Below are 12,066 nucleotides of genomic sequence, written 5' to 3'. Positions count from 1 at the left end.
GAGACTCTGGACCTCTACAGAAACCCTGTATAACCCTGACCAAATTCCAGACCCTACTACTCGCTTCCATCCCTATGGGGATCCAGTTGTCTTTGCTACTATAGGCTGTATGAGGACCACAGCCTCCTGTGGCTCCCTCTTCCCTTGTGGGGACTGTAGACTTCAGCTCCCTGTGGCCCTCGCTTTCATCCAAGGTTCCCGTCACATGGTTTTTAATACTAAACATTTGCTTGATCCTTCTCGCTGTTCCCAGGTAGGTCCAAAGGTAGCTCAGAGATTAAAATCAAGGGCAATCACGTCTTCATCCAAAAATCTAATTAGTAGCCTGTGCAAAGGAACAAAGTTATAATATGATTCTTCAAAAAAAAAATAATGCAGTTTAACAAGGGCTTTGTAGTAATAGTTGCTACTTCTAAGTGATTTTAAGGTTTTGTTCAGCTTTCAGTTCAGAGCTGTAAGTCTAGCTTTGAATGAGTGTAGCAAATTCAGCATGTGGTAGAAAACACTATCAAACTTGCAATCCTACAATCTTTCTATTATTCTTGCTGCTGAAACCTTGATAACTGGGAAATCAGAAACACTACTATTTCATATTCTGTATCACAAATGGCATTTTTTTTAAATGTTGCTTCAAAGTCTTTAGTTGTAGCTATGGGAATTGCTCTGGCTAAGTTGGGGCTTAGCCAAAAATTTTCTATCCACACATTTTAGATAACACCAAGATATTCTAATGCCCTGTTCAGACTGTAGAGATGGAACTAGGAAGTTTTGGGGGGTTTTTTTGCATTGTTCTTCACCATTGTACTTGCACAGGAGCACACCTAGCATAGGCACTGTGAAAGCAAAGTAGATAAAATAAACTGTTCACCTGATGAATTAATCCTACTCTTCTGCTGTTCCAAAAAAGAAAGATTATTATCTACCTCTGTACATTATTAGAGCAGGAAGATTAAGGACGGAAGATGGCATAATAGGGATCCCCTCGTCTCCTTTCTTCACTTTCTTCCTGGCCTTGGCATCAATTTTAAAATATTTTCTGTGACGTGCTCGGAGCAAAATGTCAGCATCGCTATACTGCATTATCACTCCCGGTTTATGTGTACAGGGTTTTGTTCCTTGACTTATTTGCTCTTTCCACCGGCAGCAGTGGCGCCTTCTCGTTGCTTCCCTGATGCTACATACCTTTGCTGCTGAAATGGCTTCTCGTTACCTATCTCACTATCTCTCCTTCTCTGGGCCACTTTGTTTAGCCAGTTTTTGCTATACGCAGTTATATGTAAAGCAGTTACTTTTTGGTTAACATGCACAAAAGATAGCCGGGATTAATGACCTACTAATTAGTATTAGTATGTTAACCACCTATAGAGGCTTTGCTAGTCAGATGGAAAAGGTTCAGTTTTCACTCATCCCTGTAGCAGGTGCTTGATGATGCAATCTTCCTCCTCATTGTTGCCCTTGAGATGTTATCATCTTTCCAGTTTGATGCCCTTCCTCTTGATCCTTGAGCTGCTGCCTGGCCCCATCTCAGCAGTCTTTACCTTTATCTTTGATTTTACCCTTCTTACATTTCACGGCTCTGTGCTATGCGGACTTCCTCATAGCTCTTTCTCTCAGCTTACCAATTTCCTCAAAAATCTGAGCAAAGGTTATGCATCTGTGCCATAGCAGAACTAGGCCGACAGCAGAAACAGTAGGAAAGGAAGAGAGGTTATCTTGCTCCTTGTCATGTTCACCTTTGAAGCATCCACGTGGCCTTTATATTTGCAGTTTCAACACCCTGGAAGGTCCAGGTAGTAAAACTGGGAATGTGTGTTGTGTGACTTTAATATTTATTTCAGTAATTTTGCATTACTGATGCTGTGAGCACATCAGCTGCAAGTCTTCCACAAATAAGTTTCTCTGTAATTTCCTACATTTTTTTTTCAAGTCCACCCCAAGCAAAGGGATGGGTAGACAGCCTTCTGGAGAACAGAATTTTACTTGGTAAAGACACACACACACACATATATATATTTTCAATTTTTTTTTTCAGCAGCAGCTTTTAGATGTTAGCAGTGATATTAACCTATTTGGAGCATAGTCTGCTAACAATGTAGCCATGAGTGATACATTGCTGGGAAAAATATGACCAATGGAGGAAAAAGTTGAGTAGACTCCATATTTTCTCCATTACTTTATAGTGTCCAGGTATAATGACCTTTGTCATTATACCTTAGTCTTTATTTTTCAAGAAGCAAAGACCAGTATTTTCCTGAACTCGGGAGCTACTGAGACATGGTTTCCTGCAGAGTTTTTTCCTGTGGTTTATTCATTTTGCTGTCTCCTAAATGCAAGATCACATCATTGCTTTTCCCTGAGTAGGAAAACTTTCAGGGATATGAGTCCATAGTCCTAAAAAAACTGTAATGAATATTATGATGCATGTTACAGATGTGCTTTCTCTCTAACTGGACACCTCTTTATGACCCTATTATTTTCCAAAAAGCCTAAGTACCCATCCTTGAAAATATACTTTTTTGCATTTATGAATGATGATGTGAATGGTGAATGTGAACAATTGTGTGTGATGCAGTGTGATGCAGTAATGTGTAAGGTACTGATACAGCTGCAGAAAGACAAAATTCCAAGTGGATCACAATGTTGAGGTTGCTGAGACGTGCTGGTGTCCATAGGCTGCACAAACTGCATTTTTGTTGTGAAGATAAAATTGGTAGAGAATGACATTGCCTGTCTTACAGCCTGCCAGCTCTGTTATTGCAGGTTTGCAGATATCAAGTTGTCGATACCCTGACTTGTTAAGGCTTCCATGTTCCCAGACAGGTGTCTCATATGCCTGCCTGGCTGCAAGCAATCCAGCGGCTTTAATAGCAGACTCCATACCTACCCGAGAAGTGGATCGTTTGACTCCCAGGCTCCCTAGTTCACTTCTGCGCATATTGGGCTGGTGAGTGGACTACCTTAAACCTAAATTCAGTGAGTAGACAGCTGTCTAGGGATAGGGTTGCTTTTTGCCTGGCTTCCAGAACCTGTAGGCAAGTTAAGCCACGGAAGCGTGAATGGGATGTGTCTAGTATGTTAGATTTACAAGTGCCCAGATATCTGAGAAGCCTCTCTGGTCCTGGACTGCCCAGCTGGCAAAGACCACACTCCTGCAGTTCACAAAGACTCATTGCTCTATAGAATATATGTTCATTTGGGAAATATCAAAACAGCTGCAAGCACTCAGTGTTTCTTTACACAAAACTCAATGAGGCAGGGCTTTGACTATATGATCTCTAGAGGTCCCTTTCAACCTAAATTACTCTGTCATTTATCTGATTGTCCTTTTAATGTTTTATACAGCTCTTTATAAAACTAGCATTTTATTTTCAGCTTATTCTAAATGTGAAGAGAGTAAAAGAATGTGCTCTCCCCCAGGGAATATTTCAGTGGTTGTTTTTTTCTCACACAGAGCCATATCTTTGCCAACAGTTCAACAAAGAAACATTCTTTTTGACTCTGAACACTCTCAAGCAGATTTTCTCTGCCATTAATTAATCAGATCACATATCTAATTTAAAATTTATAGGTAATAAAATAAAAACTTGTTTCTCCTGAAAACTTTACAAAAATCTTAATTATGCGGAGGAATTCTTATATATCCTTACTTCATTTTGATAGGGTCTAAGTCAGATATTAGGTATAAGGCAAATAGATGGAAGTAGTGGAAAGATAAAGGCACTTAAGAAATAATCTATTTTTTTTTAACTGCTGTCTTGTAAAAAAGAAAAGACAAAGAAAAAAAATGACATTTCTCTAACCAGATATGCTTAGATTTGAAATAAATCCAGATTCTGCTGAATGTATGCAGACGATTATTTATGCAATAATTATTTCTTGTGTGTGGCTTATATTTTTTTTTCCTGTATGAAAATTAGATCAGCTGAATCATAGAATCATAGAATGGTTTGCGTTGGAAGGGACCTTAAAGGTAATCTAGTTCCAACCCCCCTGCCATGGGCAGGGACACCTCCCACTAGACCAGGCTGCTCAAAGCCCCATCCAGCCTGGCCTTGAACACTTCCAGGGATGGGGCATCCACAGCTTCTCTGGGCAACCTGTTCCAGTGCCTCACCACCCTCAGAGTAAATTTCTTCCTAATATCTAATCTAAATCTACCCTCTTTCAGTTTAAACCTGTTACCCCTCATCCTATCACTCCACTCCCTGATACAGAGTCCCTCTCCATCCTTCCTGTAGGCCCCATTTAGGTACTGGAAGGCTGCTATAAGGTGTCCCCAGAACCTTCTCTTCTCCAGGCTGAACAATCCCAACTCTCAGTCTGTTTTCATAGGAGAGGTGCTCCAGCCCTGTGATCATCTTCATGGCCCTCCTCTGGACCCACTCCAACAGGTCCATGTCCTTCTTATGTTGGGACCCCCAGAGCTGGACGCAGTTGTCTTTCAATGTGTCTTTCAAACCAGTAAGACAGACTCTACAGGTTTTTTGTTTAAGTAAGATTTGTAAAATAATTCTTAAGGGCAAATTACTTCATTATGTTAGCACAGATGAGTCCCCATAAACAGCACAGAGAAAGAGGGGAGAGTCCCCACATAAACAACCCCAAGGTTTGAATGTAAATCTCAGCATGCACCTTTCCAACTGGTTTAAGTGGGTCAAAGCTTGCAAAAAGGTAATGAAAGGACCCTTTCGTTATCAACAGGATGATGGTGAGACTGTATGGGATCAGCTGACTGATGTAGGTGAAAACTAGCCTTCAGCATAAGTATTAGTTTTCAGCTTAATAAACAATGTGCTCCTACCACATAGCTATGTAGTTGCTAGTGTTGACAAAAAGACTGGGATAGAATTTTATGCTCCAAGAAGCTGGGAAGGGCAGGATTGTCTCTTTCATCATCAGCAAGATCAAACAAAGCTGACAACAAATATGCATCTCAATTACAGCTTTGTCCTAGGTTACTCTCTGAACCTTGCAGTTAATCTGCTCCCCATACTTGCCTTCCCCACACATTTTGCAACAGAGTTAGATTAGATTTGTGACAACTATTGCAGCAATATCTGCCTTACTACTTCTATTAGCTTTGGACTTCATAAGCATCCTACCCACTGTGATTGCCAGCTGGAAGTCCCTCTGGACACTGTGTGCTGAGCCTTGATACCCTTTCCTGTTCCTTTTTCTGTAAATTATCCTCTATTCAGCAAAATAAAGTTGTATCAGACTCCCTATCTCTGTAGGAGGAAATACAGACTTCTTTACCTTTATTCATACAAATCATAGAACCATAGAATAGTTTGAGTTGGAAGGGACCTTTAAAGGTCATCTAGTCCACCCCCATCCTGCAATGAGCAGGGACATCTTCAACTAGACCAGATTGCTCAGAGCCCCGTCCAACCTGACCTTGAATGTTTCCAGGGATGGGGCATCTACCGCCTCTCTGGGCAACCTGTTCCAGTGTTTCACCACCCTCATTGCAAAAAGTTTCTTCCTTCTATCTAATCTAAATCCTCCCCTCTTTTAGTTTAAAACTACTACCCCTTATTCTTTCACAACAGTACATTGATAATTTATGCGCTTACAGTTCCACAGTGAGTAGATAGTGAGGTGTTGCTATTTGCGATGTATTAGCTTGTATGTTTTGGATGGTTGGAGTTGGGTTATTTGTTTTATTATGTATCAAACCTTTATATATAATATGATTATAAACAATAGACACATTAATGTTAGAGTTAGTAAAATCACAATTGGGTGAAGCATGAGATTAAAAATTCCTGGTGCTGTCAGTGACCATCCAAGAAGAGTTTCCCACCAATGGTGTTCTCCATCTTTCTTCACTCTTTCCAAGGCACAGTGTATCTCTTCTGTATCATGCTGAATGGTGATTAGAGTTTTGTGTCCATTGTTTTGGACTCATTCTAGCAGCTGATACAGGTTATTGTGTTGTAGTAGTTTCTTCACCAATGTAAGATTCGTGCCGATGGGGATAGACAATAAATCTTGACTCAGTGTATAATTAGATTGTAGCAATTGGTAAGACGTACTAGGCGCTGAATAATGGAAGTCACATCCCATAACTTTACTGAAGTTACAAACACAAATATTTGAGTGATTACTTGTATCTCCAGTAATGTTATCTATGAATGCAAAATCACAAAGTGTTCTCATACAAACATGTCCCTTTCCAATATATACAAGTACAGTTTCAGGGGTTTCATTGGGATGTATTTCAAAATGAGAAACATTTTGTTCAGTGTCAAGGCAAACGTCTTGGACTTTGATGGTGTTACTCTCACAAATAAATCCTTGTTGTTCCTGTACAACGCATACATTAGCATAACTATTCTGCCATTTGTTTCTGTTTCGTTGGGCCCACACTATGTGTTCTAACAGATACAGTATAAGTCCATTGTGATTTAACCCTAGCGCAATGATTGGGTACATGGCGTATACTGAAGCATTGTGTATTGTTAGCACAAAAGCTGTAGCCTTATTGTTGATGAGGTCATAAGTAAAATTTCCTAAATACCACAGGATTGGAATTCCCTTTCAAATTCAGTTACATTATCCTAAATTACATTTCAGATTTCAGTGGGTAAGGTGCCCTCTTCACTTTCTCGTATAATTGCCACTACTGTATATTGCATCCACAGCTGAGCTTGGATACAACTAAGAGCTAGAGAAACATTATTTTGGGCTGCACCAAGTGCATCCACAATCAACTGGTGGTCCCTTTCATTAATTCTTTCCCACTAAGGCAGGGTATCTGATAAGAGCCATTGGTTAGTTCCCAATGCTAATAGAGAAGACCGCAGTGGGTGTAAGCAGCATTGTTAGGGCTTGGGAGAGTAACGTGAACACATTTCTGTTTGCCATCCTGCGGGATGCTGCAAGAGAAAATAGAGACTTGTTTCAGCAGGGAAAATTTGAACAGCTTACCCTGTTACAAAGAAAGAAAAATCCATTGTACACTTATTTCTATTACTTGTTTGCTGGTGGTAATATCTAATGCAATGGCCTTATATTGCCATTTACTGTTTATCATTTTTGCTGATGCATACATAAACTAAATGTTTTCTGTTGGTCCACCCTCAGTGAGGGGCAGTGCATCCAGAATGGGTGAAGGTTGAAGGTTGTTGTAATGCTAAAGGGTCTGTGTTTATGGGCATCTGCAATTTGGAGACCTTACTGTGTCCTTCAGTTAATTGCATATTTTCTGCAACTCCTGTTAGGTAGGCATACCCTTTTCTGATAGTGGGGTTTTGTGCAACTCCTTGTAGGGAAGCAGTCCCCTTAAGGATTGCTTCTAGTAAATTAAATGGTCCTCTAGTTTGTACAGGTTGTCCCTGATGTATTTTCTCTACATTTTTTAACTGCTCGAACTAAAGATAAATGTCCCTTTTCCCATTCACAGTGTCGTTGTTCTGTTTCTTTAAATGCAGTTGACCTAAGCAGTAAAGGGCTTTTTGGCCTCATCTGAGCCAGTTTGGAACAGGTTACAGTAAGCAGCATGTTCTGCTAAACCCCATTTGGCTATAATTGGGTTGTGGGGATGCACTGGTCCCATGACTGATACGTTTTTAGTTCTTCTATTAGAGTTTTTACTGTCTTGTTAGGTTCTAATTTCCACTCACAGGATTTGCCTTTTCTGCAAGACTGAGTATAATGGACGGGAAATGATAGAAAATCCAGGCATGTGCTTCTTCCAATATACTAAAGTTCCCATTAGTTTCTTCCTTGATTGGGGCATTCACAGCTCTTGCATTTTTCTTAAGGTATCTGGAGGAATCACAGCACTGCCCACTATCCAACAAGTACCTAAACATTTTACTTCTCTACGTGGTCCCTGATATTTTCCATGTGGAATTTCAATTTCTGCTTTATTTAGTGTTTGCCACGCTGCTGCTGCCACTTGCCCCACTATCTCAGGTGAAGTTCCTCCAATCAGAGTATCATCTATATATTGGTACAGTTGCACATTTTGGGGGATTGAGACTGTCTGTAAAAGTTCAGCAAGTGCGGCATGAGCAATAGTGGGTAAATGTTTGTATCCCTGTGGGAGTCTGTTAAAGGTACATTGTATTCCCTCCCAAGTGAAAGCAAACTTCTCTTTATCCTCCTCCTTCAAGGGAACCATAAAGAACCTACATCTAGCGCCACCATCCATATATTAGCATTTAGGTGCCAATCATCAACTGTTAAATGCCACCTTCCACCTGGTTTCTGAATGGCACAGACAGATGAGTTATATGGGAAGTGGGTTCTGGAGATAATTTGTCATTTCTCCAAATCAGCTATGACTTCAGAAATTCCATTTCGTGATGCAGCAGAAATCGGACATTGCAGTACGTTGATGGTCTTTGAATCAGGGAGTGTGGGGCTGCGTGGAACACCCGCACTGCAGCCACCCGCTGTCTGTTGGGGTTGGGGTCAATGTTTGAGCTGAAGGAACACACACTGCCATTCGGCAGGCACCAGGTTCAGCTGTTTAAAACATCAAAACCTAAAATATTTTCATGATGATCTTTAATTGCAAAGCAAGTAGGTGATAAGCGTTTCTTGCCCAGGAGCCATAAATTGACCTTGGCAGTCCCGCACACAACAGTCGCTCTGTTCACACTGGTAGTTTTAACTCTTTGCTGTCTGGACCACATGCTCAGCTTCTTGGCATCTTATTGAAATTTGCGCTCCCGTATCTCTTAAAAACCTCACCAATTATTCCCGAGGACAAACTGGAATCAAAACGCATGAGCCATTATCACTTATCTACCAATAAGCCTTTACTTTCTGGACAGGCAGGCCCAAATGCCCCATCCTTGGAAACATTCAAGGTCAGGTTGGACGGGGCTCTGAGCAACATGATCTAGTTGAAGATGTCCCTGCTCATTGCAGGGGTGCTGGACTAGATGACCTTTAAAGGTCCCTTCCAACCTAAACTGTTCTATGATTCTATGATCCCCCACCCCCTTCAAGTCTAGTTTCAAGCCCTGTCAATGAGCCCCACTAGCTCGTGAGCAGACCCTTTTCTCCTTTTGAGAAAGGTGAATCCCATCAGGTGCCAGCAAGCCTGTTGGCATCTAGGCCATCCCATTATCGAAAAATCCAAAATTGTGGTGGTGACACCACCCATGGAGACATGTATTAATAGACTGTGTCCGTCTGTTTCGTCCATTGTTGCTGCCTTCAACTGGAAGGAGAGAGGAAAAAATAACCTTTGCTCCAGATTCCCTTATCAACCATCTTCCAATGCCCTGAAGTTCTCTTTTGGTCACCCTTGGACTATGTGTTGAGGCTTCATCACCGCCCATAGGGAAGAACATTAATGGGTAATAGTCCGAGGGCCATACTAGGCTAGGAAGTGATGTCATTAATGTGGGCCCCAGCAGACTTCCCTAAGAGGAGAGTCTGTTCAGAGTACTGGACCCTCTGTTCCCCTTAGAAGGGAGTCACCTAGAACTATAACCTGTCTTTTCTTCCTCATGGAGGTGGTCATGATATGGTGTGTAGGACTTTCTAACCCTGGCAACACCTCTGGTGTAGATGTACCATCATCCACATCATCCATTGACTGGCATTCCACATCCAGAGCCTCATACATGTTGTACAGAGGGACCTGGGAAGGTGAGGTGGGCAAAGAGGGGGTTCGCCTACACCCCTGAGCGTGGACTTGCCTCCATTCACTCCTTTCCTTTAAGCCACTGCCTTCAGCCTGGTGGCAGGAGGGTACAGGATCCATTTGATCTTGGTTTGTTTCTGGTGGCTGTTCCCGTTTCTGTCTCAGGGAGGGCAGAGCATGGTTCCACCAGTCTATCTCTTTCTCAGACTCCCCAGTGCTCCTTAACCTTTCTACGTCTTCTCATAGATGTGCCACCAGGCTGAGCAGATCGTCCACCTGGTCACACCTCACACTGCTGTTCTCACTACTGCCATCTGGTACCAGCAAAAGACTCTGGCACTCCCTGGAGGCTGAGACCCGGAGAGCTGCATGTTTTCATGGGAGCACTGTCTGGGTTGCCACATCCATTCTGGCAAGGATTTGATAGGTGGACTGTTTGGTGGATAAGGAGCTGGCTGGATGGTCGCATCCAGAGGGTAGTGGTCAATGGCTTGATGTCCAGATGGAGAGGGGTGACAAGTGGTGTACCTCAGGGATCTGTACTGGGACCGGTGCTGTTCAATATCTTCATCAATGATACAGAGAGTGGGATCGGGAGCACCCTCAGCAAGTTTGCCGATGACACCAAGCTGAGTGGTGCGGTCGATGTGCCAGAGGGACAGGATATCATCCAGAGGGACCTGGACGAGCTAGACAGGTGGGCCCATGCAAACCTCATGAAGTTCAACAAGGCCAAGTGGAAGGTCTTGAACTTGGGTCGGGACAATCCTCATTATCAATACAGGCTGGGGGGTGACGTGACAGAGAGCAGCCCTGCGGAAAAGGACTTGGGGCTACTGGTGGATGAAAAGCTGGACATGAGCCAGCAATGTGCACTCACAGCCCAGAAGGCCAATTGCATCCTGGGCTGCATCAAAAGAACCGTGGCCAGCAGATCCAGAGAGGTGATTCTCCCCCTCTACTCTGCTCTTGTGAGACCCCACCTGGAGTACTGTGTCCAGCTCTAGAGTCCTCAGCACAAGAAAGACATGGACCTGTTGGAGCGAGTCCAGAGGAGGGCCATGAAGATGATCCGAGTGCTGGAGCACCTCTCCTATGAGGACGGGCTGAGAGAGTTGGGGTTGTTCAGCCTGGAGAAGAGAAGTCTCCAGGAAGACCTTATTGCAGCCTTCCGGTACCTGAAGGGGGCCTCTAAGAAAGCTGGGGAGGGGCTGTTTGCAAGGGCATGTAGCGATAGGACGAGGGGCAGTGGTTTTAAACTAGAGCAGGGTAAGTTTAGATTAGACATTAGGAAGAAGTTCTTTACAATGAGGGTGATGAGACACTGGAACAGGTTGCCCAGAGAAGTGGTGGATGCCCCATCCCTGGAGACGTTCAAGGCCAGGCTTGATGAGGCTCTGAGCAATCTGATCTAGTTGAAGATGTCCCTGCTTACTGCAGGGGGGTTAGACTAGATAACCTTTAAAGGTCCCTTCCAACCCAACACATTCTGTGATTCTATGATTCTAAGTGCAGAGGACATGGATTTCCACCAGGTGGATACCAACGCTAAGCTCCTTCTGAGATGGTGATAACCACCAGTTGAACTCACCCCTTGAGCTGGTAGGGTGATGACACCCTTCCTGCATGTTCTTCCACGTGAACTGACGTGCAAACTGCTGCTCCACGCCCTGGCTATGTGCCATGCTCTGGTTGCTCGTGCTTCTGGTCTCTTGCGCTCCCCAGGCTGCTTTTTATAGGTATGTGGATAGTCACTGTTGCTCTTACAACACCCTGGCCTCCTCAGCATCTCCCGTGGGAGCTGCTGGCTCCTGGTGGGTCTCTCCACTGCCCTGGCGTTTCCCTGCCTCAGGAACCCCTCCTGTGTGTCAAGACCTCCTGTTCTGCTGAGGATCATGCTGGCTCTGGAGCAGCTCCCCTCGGTGAGTGCATTAAACATTTTGACGAGAACTTCACAGCAAAGACAACATCGATTTTGAATACTGTTACACTACTGTTGTCATCAAATACTACTTAGGTCATCCTTTGACTGACAAATCTGGCCCCGTTGTATTTGTTTCCATACCTCATTAGCATATTTCTGCTTGTGTGAGTGACCAGTGTTGGTCACAGTTTGAGGCCTGCTTTAGCAAATGCTTGAGCAAAGGGCCTGTATGAACAATTTATGGACCTATCAATACATCGGCAAAGTTTACAGTCACTCCATTTTTGCTTTTTTAAGCAGGGGCTGTCTAGCCATCGTTCCAAGACAGTATCAAGTATGGGCCAAAGATGAAGGATCAGACTCTGCTGTATGGCTGTCTTGTTACATCCATCCATCAGGGAGTACATGTCTATAGCATGAGCTACTCGTTAACTTGTGTAAATATGTGTTACCAGATGCTCCTTTGGTGCCATGGGTTTGCTCTAGGAGTGTGAGAGCTGGAAGGCAAGTGGGAAGATGAGGCCTGTTAGTG

At 43.3% G+C, this 12,066-nt stretch overlaps 1 protein-coding gene across 1 annotated transcript in view; it reads left to right on the top strand.

Moving 5' to 3' along the window:
• The window catches only part of OLAH (oleoyl-ACP hydrolase), a 32,595-nt gene that overhangs the window by 952 nt on the left and 19,577 nt on the right, over positions 1–12,066 (top strand). The window lies entirely within an intron of this gene.

The sequence above is a fragment of the Chroicocephalus ridibundus genome, chromosome 2, assembly GCF_963924245.1.
Source record: "Chroicocephalus ridibundus chromosome 2, bChrRid1.1, whole genome shotgun sequence".
In the NCBI taxonomy this organism is placed as follows: Eukaryota; Metazoa; Chordata; class Aves; order Charadriiformes; family Laridae; genus Chroicocephalus; species Chroicocephalus ridibundus.
Note: the sequence above shows the minus strand (reverse complement) of the source record. Positions and strands in the feature narration are given on the sequence as shown.